Raw genomic sequence first — 13,399 nt, 5'->3', positions numbered from 1 at the left:
CCAATGTAGTTGGCTTGCTCCTGACTACCCTCTGCTTCTTCATTCACTCCTTCTTGGGTTGTTGATGAAGTGGAGACTGCTGCTACTTGGTTCCTCTCTATCTTCTTGGTGAGGTCAGCCAGCTGCTGGGTAATGAGCTTGTTTTGGGCCAGCAGAGCATCTACATTGTTTAGCTCTATTACTCCTCTTGTGTTCCCTCTTTCGGAAGCATAGAAGTAGTCGTTCTCTGCTACTGTTTCAATGACATCTATGGCTTCCTCAATAGTCTTCTTCTTGTTCAAAGATCCTTCGGATGAATGGTCTACGGCCTTCTTTGACTTATAAGAGAGCCCTTCATAGAAAATGTACAGTTGCACCCATTCGTTGAACATATCTGGTGGGCACCTCCTTGTTAAGTCTTTAAACCTCTCCCATGCTTCATATAGAGTCTCACCATCTTGTTGCCTGAAAGTTTGGACCTCAGCTCTCAGCCTATTGATTCATTGAGGAGGGTAAAATCTTGCTAAGAATTTGTTCACCACGTCTTCCCAAGTTGTCAAGCTCTCCCTTGGGAAAGACTCCAGCCACTTAGCTGCCTTATCCCTGAGTGAGAATGGAAATAAGAGCAGTCTATAGGCGTCAGGATGAACACCATTAGACTTTACTGTGTCACATATTCTCAGAAAGGTGGTTAGATGTTGATTGGGGTCCTCTTGGACACTCCCTCCGAACGAACAGTTGTTCTGAACAAGGGTGATGAGCTGTGGCTTCAGTTCAAAATTGTTGGCATGGATGGTTGGCTTTTGAATGCTACTTCCACAGTTCCCTGGGTTTGGATTGATGTAAGAGCCTAAAACTCTTCTATCCTCCCCAGCATGATTTGCTCCACCTCCTCTGCCATGGTTGTGAGCCTCTTCTTCATGATGGTTTTCCATGTTTTCTTCCATGTTTGGTTCAAAGTATTCCTCAAAGTGTTCCTCCTCTTCTTCACCACCAACTACACATTTTTCTCTTGCCTCCCTTCTTAGTCTAAGGAAGGTTCTCTCAGGTTCAGAATCAAAGGAAGTTAAAGTCCCGCTTCTTCTCCCTGTCATACAACCAACAAGTACAAGCAAAGAGAATAGGTGCAGAAAGTATATCTGTCTGAATTACTGTTAGTGTGAGTGATGCAATATATCAAACAGTTAGTGGGTTAGTGAGATGAATAGTAAATAACAAAGAAAAAGTAAGGGGGAAGGGAAGAAGTTATCTAAAACAGAAAGTAAATGACTCAAACAGAAATTTAAATCAAACAAAAATAAAATGCTCAATCTAGTTATCCTCCAATCTAATCATTGTTGATGCACAATCAATCCCCGGCAACGGCGCCATAAACTTGATGCACGGAAAACTTGTCTCACAATAAATTCCCTTCGGCAAGTGTACCGAATTTGTCGTCAAGTAAAAACTCACAATAGAGTGAGGTCGAATCCCACAAGGATTGATTGATCAAGCAACTTTAATTAGAGGACTGTTCTAGTTGAGCGAATCCAGAATTTGAGTTGAGAATTGCAGAAAATAAAATGGCGGGAAGGTAATTGACAGGAAAGTAAATGCTAGAATTATAGATCTGAAAGTAAATGACGGAAGGTAAATTGCAGAATTGTAAATGGGAATGGGGGAATTGCTCATTAAAGTAAATAACAGAAATTAAAGAGAATGGGTAAGATCAGAAATGGGGAGTTCATTGGGCTTAGGAGATGTTGCATTCTCCGGATCAATTTCATTTTCATCTCTTCCTCAATCAATGCACTCATTGATCTCCTTGGCAATCTTAAGTGATTGAATTATAATTTCTTGTAATTCAATCTCTCAAATCTTGATCAATAGCCAATTCCTTGGTCAATTGCTCATGAGAAGAGATGAAGTATGGTCACTGATTATACCACATGCATTTCCCAAACCAAGTGTTGAGAGGATTATAGTCACATATCCATCTAAACCCAATTTGGTCCAGCATGAGAAAGCATTTCTAGCTTGATCTCTTCATTCCTCTTTCAAGGTTCAGAAGAGATCCAAGTATGAATAGCTTCTTTTTCAAGATAACTACTCAATTGGATGAAGATCGAAAGCTTTCAAGTAAAATCAAGAGAAAAGATAGAAGAAGAATAATGAAAACTAGTATTGATCCATCAAATTACAACAGAGCTCCCTAACCTAATGACATGGGTTTAGTTGTTCATAGCTCTGGAAAATAAAAACAAAGATGGAGAATACATGATGAAAACTTAGAAGTGCAGAGAAAGTAAATACAGAGAGTAGTTCTATGCTAAGAGTCTCCCTATAATTTCCAACTCCCCAAAATATTTCAAAGATACTCCTATATATACTACTCTTCTGTTCTTCTAGTTGATTCTTCAAGTCTTGGGCCTCTGGATCTTGAGTTGGAAGCAGTTCTCTTCTTCATTGGGCTTAGCTTTTACTTGCAAAGAGAAAGTATGAAGTGGGCAGGGGCTTTGGCTCAGGAAGTTAGTGGTGTTAACGTTCAGTGAAAATATGGGTTCGAGAACGTTAGTGACAATCACTTTTTTTACTAACGTTCCTCACCAAAGTTAAAGGCCACGTTAACCTCAACGTTAGTGGCACAAACGTTGCCACTAACGTTTCCGCTATGTCCTTCGCACACGTTATTGGGACTCAACTTTTCCAATAACGTTGAGAAGCCTCCCCCTTCCCTACGTTAGAGCCCACGTTAACTTAGTTATCGTGGCTCTTTTAACGTAGGCTTGCCATCCTTCGAGAACGTTAGTGACACTTACCATTGTCACTAACGTTCCAAATTGCCCCTATTTTCCACGTTAGAGTCCACGTTAACTAGGTTAAAGTGGCTTCTAACGTGGCCTTGCTAGCCATCTCCAACGTTAGTGACAAAGTTGAGTGTCACTAATGTTGGCTCATCCTTCCCTTATCCACGTTAGCTTCCACGTTAACTGAGTTAACGTGGGAGTTAACGTGGCTCATGGTGGCATGTGTGGTTCCTTCCAACGTTAGTGACAATGTTGGGTGTCACTAACGTTGGCGATCACCTTCTTTCTTCACGTTAGCTTCCACGTTAACTAGGTTAACATGGGAGTCAACGTGGCTCATTGGGGGCTTGTGTTCTTCCAACGTTAGTGACAATGTTGGGTGTCACTAACGTTGTCGACCACTTTGTTCCTTCACGTTAGCTTCCACGTTAACTAGGTTAACGTGGGAGTTAACGTGGCTTAATGTGCTTTGGCCAATGTTAGTGACAATGTTGAGTGTCACTAACGTTGGCTCCCCCCTTCCTTCTTAACGTTAGAGGCCACGTTAACTAGGTTAACGTGGACTCTAACGTGGCCACTCATGATCTTGGTTCAACGTTAGTGATAATGTTAAGTGTCACTAACGTTGGCTCTATTTCTTAACGTGGGCAATGATGGCTTCGAGAGCATTATTGGCAATTACTTTTCTCATTAACTTTGCAAGTTACTTCCATTCCACGTTAGTGTTAACGTTAGTGCAACTAACGTAGCCACTAATGTGGTTCTTCTTTGCTTCCTTTATCCTGAAATTAAGCAATAAAGTGCATCAAAGTTCTAGACCAAGTCATGGGAAATGCAACATCCAATTTGTCCTTAAATTCATGCAAAATCCTCATGAAATCATGTAAAATGCACAATGTATGCTTGAATCAAGATGTAAGTTAATATCTACCCAAAACTAGCTTATTTCCTAAGGAAATGCATGATACTACCCTAAAAACAGTAAAGAAAAGGTCAGTGAAACTGGCCAAAATGCCCTGGCATCACCTCAGTCAGAGGTCTCTCCAGAAAGAACCAGCCTCTTTGTTTGATCTGATCAGAGGTATATTGCTGGAGTTCTTCTGGGATCTTCAAAGTCCGCTCCAGGTATAGGTTCCTGGAGTTTGCAAACACCGGATACTTCATCTCACAGTATTGGTTTGCAAACTTTACTGAGTCATTGGCGGGAAGTAGCTGGTCGGCCTTCTCCTGCGGGGTAAAGGCTTTCTCCCGCAAGGAGACATCATGCATGAGGTCGATGATAGACACAGAGGCTTCTCCTCTTTTCCGTTTGCCAGAAGTGGCCTTGCCTTTTCCCCTTCTCTGGGAATCTGACATCCTGAAAAATAGAAAACCGGGATATAATAAAAATAGGAAAGCAAATAGGCAAATAATCAAAGAAAACACAAAGTGGCAAAGGAGCAATAGGGTAATGAATATGAGTTAAGTAAAATGTGCATTTAGGATTGTATATGAGTGAAAAGTCTGAAAAGAAGAAATCACAATCCAAAATGTAGTTGAATACAAGTTAAATAGAAAAATTAACATCACGCCTTGGTTAGAATGTTAAAAGAAAGTGAAAGAAAAGCAAAAAAAAAGAAGTTTTGAAAAGGTTAGGTTGGTTAGAGTTAAAATTAGTGGGTTAGTGAAAAATGGGTTAAAGTAAGAGGCATAATGAAAATAGTCCAAGTAACAAGTAATCATAGGTAGAAGCTATAGGTAACTCATATACAAACAAGTAAAACAGTTTGATGATGATTCAAATAGAGATAAAGAAAGCAAAAATAGGAATCAAACATCAAAATTGCGATTTATGAACCAGAAGATCAAAGAAAATAAGAATGCGTGCCTAAGCATTCATGAATTGGTTTGGTGAAATTATAGGAAAGCACAGTTGAAAATGCCAAAACCAAGACATGAACAGAAATATTTTACAGAAATTTGGGCAGCATTCTGGCTAAAATAGGACTTTCTCGGAAGATAAACAGCAATCAAGCAGTTCATATGAATCCAAATTAAAGCTTGCAATTACATATACGGAATATAAACATGAAAGTTCAATGTAAAGAGCAGCAAATGCAGGAAGGTACAGCATGTGAACATGAACACAGCAACAGCAGAATTACAGACTTGATAAAACAGAAACAAGAACAGTGCAAATAAACAGACCTACATCCACTAACCACATCCTAGGCTACCTAATAACCTAAAATCACTACAACAAATATGGGCTTTAGCAATGCCAAATTTTGCAACGCCTTAAAACCGTTCTCTTAGATAGTTTTAGACAACGGTTTTTTTGTGTGTTACCAATGAATTCAATTTTTCATTATTTTTTAGCAACAAACTAAAACCGTTCTCTTTGACTATTTTAAAGAACGGTTTTATAACCGTTACCAAGATTTATTTTTAAGCAACAGTTTTTTATTGTTGTTTAAATAATTGTACAAAAGAAACGCATAAAAACCGTTGCCAAAATGCTACACTTTAAAACCGTTCTATTAGATGGTCTTAGACAACGATTTTTACAGTGTTGCTGTTGAAGTTCAGTTTTTCATTACGTTATAGCAATAAAATAAAACCGTTCTTTTTGACTATTTTAAAGAACGATTTTATAACTACTACAACAATTTTTTATCAAATAATAATTTTTTAATATTATTTAAATAATTATCGAAATTAAAAGATATATATAAAAATAATTATAAATAATCATATAAATTTAAACAATTTTTTCTATAAATACTATAATTTATAGAATACTCAAAGCTATTGTTATAAATATATAACAAATATTATTTAAAAAAAACAAAATTAAAATACATTTATAATAAATATTATATATTTTTGTTATAAATATATAACAAATATTATTTTAAAAAATAAAATTAAAATAAATTAAAAAAATAAAATTAAAATAAAATTATAATAAATATTAATATTTTTTTATTTTAACTTCCTCTAAACCCTAACATAACCAAATTTGGAGGAACTCTCTTTACTAAAAATAATTAAATATATACTGAATCTAAAGTAATTAGGAGTAATATGTAATTTTTTATAATAATTAAAATTTAAATTAATTAAAATTTTTATATAATATTTATTATAATTGGATATTTAGTATATTTAAAATTATAATTTTAATAATTAAAAAATAAAAAAAATTATATAATTTAATTTAAATAATTTATGATTTAATTTAAATTTTTTATTTTTAAAAAATAAGCTTTTAAGAATGATTAAATTAATTTTTATAAATATTTTAAACTTAAATTAGTTAATATTTTTATGTAATTTTATTATAATTAATTATTTTATATAATTTAAAATTAAAATTTTTATAATAAAAAATTACATAATTTAATTTAAATAATTAATATTTTAAATTTAAATGCTATTTAATAAATCATAATTAATATATTTATTTATAATTTAAATTAAAAATAATTATTTTTATTTAATAATATATTAATAAATAATATCTTTAAATAATTTTAAATAAAATATATTTAATTTTAAAATTATTATTGTATTCAATAATTTTATTAAAATATCTATTTTATCTATATTTTATAACTCTTTAACTCTAATGCTAAATTTTTAAATTAAATAAAAAATTCTAGTTCCTAAATTGAAAAACCTAACCTTAGAACTCTACCCTACTGAGAAAAGAGAAACGCAGAGAGAAGAGAGAAAGCTAAACCCCGCGAGGAAGAAGAAAGGAAGGAGAGGGAGAAGAGCGCGCCGGCGTCGCGCCTCACCGCCGTAGAGCCCATCACACGCGTCGCCGCCGTCATGTCACCGTCAATCTGAACCGTGCGAGGGAGAGAGCTGCCGCTGTGGGAAACGCGATGGTGGAGAGGACGCCGCCAGATCTGTGGCGCCTGTTCCCTGTCGAGCTCGCCGTCAAAGACGCCACCGCCGTCACTGTCGAACCCTAGCCATCGCAGTCGCCGTCGACGCTGTGGCAGAGAAGGAGGAAGGATGCGCGAACAGAAGAGGGAGAAGGAAGCTGCGAAGCCGTCACCGTTTCTGCTCGGGGTTGTCGCTGCTGCTGAAGAAGACGCGTCCGAGAGAGAGAGAACCAGGGGAGTGACGCGCGAAGGATGCTCTGACGGAGAAGGAGGAGAACGAGGCTGTCTCATCGCCAATGATTAGAAGTTGCTACTGTTGATGGGATGAACAGAACGTGAAGAGGGAGGAGAAACTCGTAGAGAAAAGGGAGGTTTTGCTGCCGCACCGCTGGTCGCCGGGGAACACCGCCATTGACGCTGGAGAATGCCACTATTGGAGCCACTGTCCGTGCTCGGCCCCTGTTTCTGTTGCTGTTTATGCTGGTTCAGCCATTGCCGCCACAACCCGTCTCAAATTTCTTCTAATTTCGACACTCAGAGGTAGATGATTTATTTTAAAATTAACCGTTTTAATTTATGAATATCATTGAAGTTTAGTGAGTATCTGCAAATAATTTATAAATGTCTTGTGTGATTAATTGGTAGAAATAAGCTTGGTTTGAGGATGTAAAATTTGGATTAGTTTTTGAGATGATGTTCTAGTGTTTCAATTAGTTTATTGAGTTTAGGTTATGGCTGTGAATGTGACTGGTATGATGATGATTACGTGCGTGTGAATTGAAATTTGTTTAGCTCTTGTGTGCATCTTGCAAGGTTGTTTGGGGATGAATGCTTGTCGAAAGTTCAGTTTTTTTTTTTTTACTTAATAATGTTGTGATTGGTGGTTGAATCAAATTATAATGAGTAATTTATGAGATTGAGGCTTGATGAATGATAAATAGATTGAGTTTAGATTTCTAAACTAAGTACCTAAAATTGATTTCTTAACTAAAAGTAGTAATTTTTATGGTTTATAAATAATTTTACAATGAGTGGAACCAAATGGTGATAAAATATGTTGATTATTGAGAACCTGTTTGTTTGATGATTGCTGATCCTTGTAAATTAATTATTTTATGTTTTAGGGTGCTCTTACTCTAAATGATTTGAAGATGGTCATTGCTGTTTGAAAAGAGCAATGCATCACAATTGCCTTGTTTGCTTTGAGGTATAAACTATAAAGACTATTCTTCTATTATGGTAAAATCTTTTGGAAAGAACCACATGATTTCATTTTCTTTGGTTTATGAATTGGTTTTGCTTATTATGAATTTTGTTGATTGTTGATTGTTACTATGATGATGTTGGCTTGTTCTGCCATTAGTTACTTTGTTGATTGAATTTTTTTCTTTAATGAGATTTTGTTCTGAGCAATGTTAGGAGAAAATAGTTCTGCTTTGTCATCAGTTCCTACTCTGTCATCTGCTGCTGTTCCGTGCTCTCCCTCCGCTTGCGTCCACTACGCCGTCCCCCACCTCGTCCGCTGAGGTTCGGTTACGGTATGTGTTTGGATTAAGGTTATTTTCTGTTATAAATCAGAGAGTTATTTAGCTGAACATGTTCTCTCTATGTAAAAAGTTAAGCATAGAAGTTTTATTTTAATTCAATTTAGTTTGAAATTAAGCTAAGTTGTTTTATGGAGAATAATGTTAATGTTAATGGTTGTTTCTTAATTGTTGGTTGGTTTATTTTGTAAGCATGTAAAGTGGCTGGGAATTCTAAGTTGATTCTCTCAATGGCCTGAATGACTCAAGTAAAATTGCTGCATTTGATTTTGATGGCCTGAATGACTCAAGTAAAAATCTTAGAATTCTGGAGAAGATTGCCCAAATATTCAAAGAGGATTTGAAGTTTGGTGGAGAAGAGCTTTCTGGAAGCGGAATGGAGAGTAAGAATAGACAAGACAATTACGAATTACAGCTACAATAGTTGATAATCCTTGAAGATAAACAGTCCTAGCATGGTGGAATTGACAGCATTTTACTAGGTGTGTCTCCTTTTAACCTTCTCTTGATCATTTCAATTTCTATTTAATTCCTCTGTGTTGACCAGCATTTCAACCTTAGTAGCTTACCTGTAAAGCTGCTTGTTTGAAATGTCATAGACTCTGTCTTCATCCATGATTGATTTACCTTGAACAAGTTAGCACCATTGTATTATTTTTTCTTTTTTCTTTTGGCACTTTTTTGTTTGTTTGTTGTGCACATAATCTAATCATTTCAATAGAAACAACCTGTGAGTATAGAATTTATAGTTCATGTGGGTACTTGGAAACATTCTTCTTTTATCAGTGTGCATAGTCATCGATTTACACTTAGGCTGGTCATAATTTGGCTTTATCTTGAGCTGACAACACTACACTCTTGAAGAATGTTATTTTTTTATTATGAGACTGTTCTATTTTCATTATGTATTTAGGGGCAACACAAGCTGAGCTTCAGTTGCAATTTGTTTAGTTCTAAACCTTTTCCATTCATATTTAATCTTGTTTAATCATCTCTTTGCAGTTACATGGAAGAAATAAGAGTTCATGTGCTATCAATTTAATTTAGTGGATAAGATTTCATGTTTAACTGGCTACCGCAAGGTGGGGCTGGTGGTCTAAGTTTTCTGCTTTGTGTGAGAGACTATACTAAGCAAAGCAACTGCTGATGTTGACAAAGCGGTCCATGATGAGACTGGTTTCTTTTAGGTATGTTTGAATAAGTATGCTTGAATCTGAAGTCTAAAATTTGCTATTATATTTATTGCTACTGTTGGTTTACCTTCTGGTAGTGTCAAAGGAGGCGACAGGAGGGGGAGGTGGGTCTTGTGACCTTATGTGGTGCTTTTAGTGCAAAGAAGTTCTTGGATTTAATATCTTTTATAAATTACAACCTTTTGATTTGATGTATTAAGAAGCTTATTTATTAGCAATGCAAATATTGCTTTTCTTACTGGTTGTAACAATCATGCTTGAAAATAACTACACTATAGTTGTTTGATCCTTTTGATGCCTTATTAAGAATTGAATTTGTTAAGTACCTATGTGCTTGTATCCATTATGCTAGTGATACGTGTTATATGCATGCCATTGTTCTTTATTTTGTATTTTACTGATTCAAAATGCTTCATTTTTTTTCCCAGTTAAAAAGCTTGTATTCCTTGTTGTCTGCAGGTGGTTCTGTTTTTTGAAAATATGGGCTTGGATAAAGAAACTATTGGGAGAATTATTTTTCGCTGCCAGCATTGATAAAACTCTTTAGAGGAAGATTGAATTCCTTTCTAGGGTTGGCGTTTTTTAAGCTTATTTTCCTGGGATAATTAGAAAATATCCGGAATTACTTGTAACCAACACTGATACAACTATATTGTATCCGGAAATTTTTGGTTCACTAAGTATATAAATGTTTATTTTTCTATGGTAAGTGTTCAATTAGTTTTCTTTAGTAATTTGATTCAAATAGTTTAACCTTGTTTATTGACATTAAATTTAAAAAAAATAGTTGGAACTAATTTCAATGCAACATGAGAAAACTATTGTAAATAAAGAATAATATAGTTATAAAAAATTGTTGTCAAAAGTCACAAAAGGCAATGGTATTAAAACCGTTGTCAAAGACAGCTACAAAATGACAATGGTATTAAAAACCGTTGCAAAAAACACCACCAAAGGCAACGCTTTTAAACCGTTGTCTTTATGAACAACAAAATTACAACAATTTAAAACCATTGTCTATCCAGTTACGGTTTTAAACCGTTACGTCATCAAAGAGAACGATTTTAAACCGTTGCCTATCCAGTAACGGTTCTAAACCGTTCTTTAAAAATTGTTGTCAAAACCGTTGTCTATGCTAGTAACTATGGCAACGGTTTTTTGGTTGTCGTTGCCTTAGGTATAAAACCGTTTCCTTTGAGCATTGGTAACGGCTGCATATACCACAGGTCAAAAACCGTTGCCAAAGCGTTACCTAAAGTTTTAGGAACGGTTTTCTAATCTATGACAACGGTTTTTGACCGTTGCAAAAATCCTTATTTGTTGTAGTGAATCCACTACAACATGCATATTTAACTATCCTAACATGAACATAAATGGAAAAATAAGAATAAACTACGAACGGATAAAAAGGATTGCGTGTTGCGGAACCTGGAAGGCGAAAGAAGGAGGTTGGGGTACAGAGGTGGCTGGGGTGGTGGCGGTGACGTCCGGCGCGGCGGCTAGCGGCGGTGGGCACGGCGGTTGCTGCTGTTAGGGGGTAGGGGCTTTGGGAAGGGTAATGGGGGAAATAGGGGAGAGGGTTGGGGGTTGCGGGTGGTGGTGGGAGGCTGCGCGGTTGGGACGGTTGGCAGCGGTGGGTGGTGGTGCGGAGGGGAGCAGTGGTGGAGGAGGAGGGAGAAAGAAGAAAGAGGAAGAAAGAAGGGGGAAGGAGGGAGAGGGTTGGGTGGCGGCGGCGTCTGGGTGGTCGGCGGCGTCGGGGTGGTGGCGCGGTGGTGGCTGGGTGGTGGTTGTGGTTTGGAGGAGGAGAGAAGGAAGGGGGTGGGTTCAGGGGGGCACGAGAATAGGGTTTCACGTGACCTGGGGGGTTATAATTGGAACCCACGCGGCCGCGTGGGGCACGCAGTCGCGTGGCTGGTGCGAAATGGATGGTTGATGCGATCGCGTGGGTTACGCGATCGCGCGGAGGGCAAAAAGAGTAAATGATGCGATCGCGTGGGGCATGCGATCGCGTGGGGCATGCGATCGCGTGGCTGTAATTTGTGCTAAATGCACGAATCCAGCGTCGTTTCAGCACAACTCTCTGTCTCCTAGGGGGTGTTCGTGCAATCCATGCGACGCGGTCACGTCGCTCACGCAGTCGCGTGGGATTGATTGTGTGCAAGTGACGCGATCGTATGGGGCATGCGATCGCGTGGGCCATTTTGTGCTAGGCGCACAATGGCCGCACGATTCCAGCCTAACTCTCTGGACGTTGGATCCTTACGCCGAATTCCAGATCACGCGGCCGCGTGGATGACGCGGTCGCGTGGGGAGTGTAGTTCACCATTTGACACGATTGCATGGATGATGCGGTCACGTCGCGCACCCCTTTCTTTTTTTTTTATGCAAAATGTAGGATGCAATGCTTAATGTGAATGCTATGCATGATTCCAGGTTCAATAAAATAAAAATAAAATTCAAAAATAAACAAAACGAAATAAAATTAAAATTGCAAAAGGAATGATCACGCCATGGTGGGTTGTCTCCCACCTAGCACTTTTAGTTAAAGTCCTTAAGTTGGACATTGGAAGGGCTTCCTGTTATGGTGGCTTGTGTTTAAATTCATCCAAAAATCTCCACCAATGCTTGGAATGCCAATAGCCTCCGGGGTCCCAAACTAGGCATGTAAAGCTTCTGAGCAGCTTCAAACTGATTTTCAGGCTCCCGGGGTGACGAATGTCAGAATAGATTCCAGGATCCCAAGCCTTGTTTTTAAATCCGCCTCCGTCTTGATCTCGATGTTTCCATCCGGGCGGTTTAAAAAGTACATTCTCACCATGGTAACCAAACGTTTTCCGAGATCCATTCGATTGATTTTGATGCCAATCCGTGCACTTCGAGTTGAAGCGTGGAACCTTATTGAACCTTGTGCACCAGCTCTGAGCACGAGCTATTTCCCTCTTACTCTTAAAGCCGCAGAGAGCTCTAAGCTGGCCATCTGTTTCAAGTAAACCATATTCAAGTGAATAAGTAAAGTTAAAAGTTAAGGATTGTACCCACTTGAAGCTTGTATTAGGTGGTAATGGCCTTGGGAAAGGTGTTTCTGGTGGTTCTGTAAGTTCTACTCCCTTGTGCTCTTCTGTGAATTCCTCCACTTCTTTGCAAGGATCTTCAAATGCATCATCACCCTGGTCAAAGTCTTCTATGTCTTCCTCATCTCTTGAGTCATAGATTGGAGGTTGAGAGAAATCTACCTCTGCATCATCCTTGTATTCATTTGGGGAAGATTCGTCGATCTCAGAGAACTCATTTGCAGATGCAAGTTCATTACTAAGAGAGCTTGACTTGTGACTATCATCATCAAGGGAATTTGCTTCTTGGATTATTCCGTCTGATTCTTCATAAACGACTTGCCTTGGGGATTGTGCGCTATCCTCCTTAGCATTAACTATAATGTCCTTGACGGATTTCTCCTCAGCTCTGGATTTCCATGGAGGTTCTGCGTCTCCTAGATCTTCAACCAACTCTTCTTCTTGTACAATGACAGCTTCTTCTACTTGTTCTAGTACGAATTCATGCTCTGTCCTGTCCACTGGAGTTTCTAGTGTCTCCTTCATGCTACGCTCTTCATTAGATTGTCCACATGGGGCTATGGTTGGTCCTTGAATGTTCGAGCGTCTAGAAGCTAATTGAATTACTGCTTGCTCCAGTTGTCGAATGGTTGCTTGAAGCTTATTTACTGTTTCCTTGAGGCGAACCTCTGATTCTCGGGGTGATGGATTTGGACATGGTACATAGGAAAGTGGTGGTGCTTGGGAGTGACTGGATTGGAGCTGGGGTAAATAGGGATCATGTGGTGGCGAATGGTGAAGAGAAGCTTGTGAGTGTGGTGGTTCGAGGTTATGTTGAGAGGTTGGTCTATAGGCACGGGGTGGGACTTGTTGGTAGTTACAAGGTTGTCCACCATATCTATCAGCTGGGGATGCATTGTAGAATGGTCGTTGTCCATGATATCTTGGAGGGTGTTGTTGCCTAAAGGGTTG

The 13,399-nt window shown here is 38.1% G+C and overlaps 1 long non-coding RNA gene and 1 other non-coding gene across 2 annotated transcripts; both read left to right on the top strand.

Moving 5' to 3' along the window:
- Nucleotides 1-366: 366 nt before the first annotated feature.
- LOC112745284 (small nucleolar RNA R71) lies at nt 367-473 on the top strand. Its single transcript, XR_003173221.1, has one exon. It is a non-coding gene; the product is annotated as a small nucleolar RNA R71 (small nucleolar RNA).
- An 8,198-nt stretch (nt 474-8,671) lies between these two features.
- LOC112740457 (uncharacterized) lies at nt 8,672-10,080 on the top strand. Its single transcript, XR_003171174.3, has 2 exons — nt 8,672-9,371; nt 9,837-10,080. It is a non-coding gene; the product is annotated as an uncharacterized lncRNA (long non-coding RNA).
- The last annotated feature ends 3,319 nt before the right edge of the window (nt 10,081-13,399 follow it).

This window comes from Arachis hypogaea, chromosome 14, assembly GCF_003086295.3.
Source record: "Arachis hypogaea cultivar Tifrunner chromosome 14, arahy.Tifrunner.gnm2.J5K5, whole genome shotgun sequence".
NCBI classification, from domain to species: Eukaryota; Viridiplantae; Streptophyta; class Magnoliopsida; order Fabales; family Fabaceae; genus Arachis; species Arachis hypogaea.
This window is presented reverse-complemented; position numbering and strand designations above follow the sequence as displayed.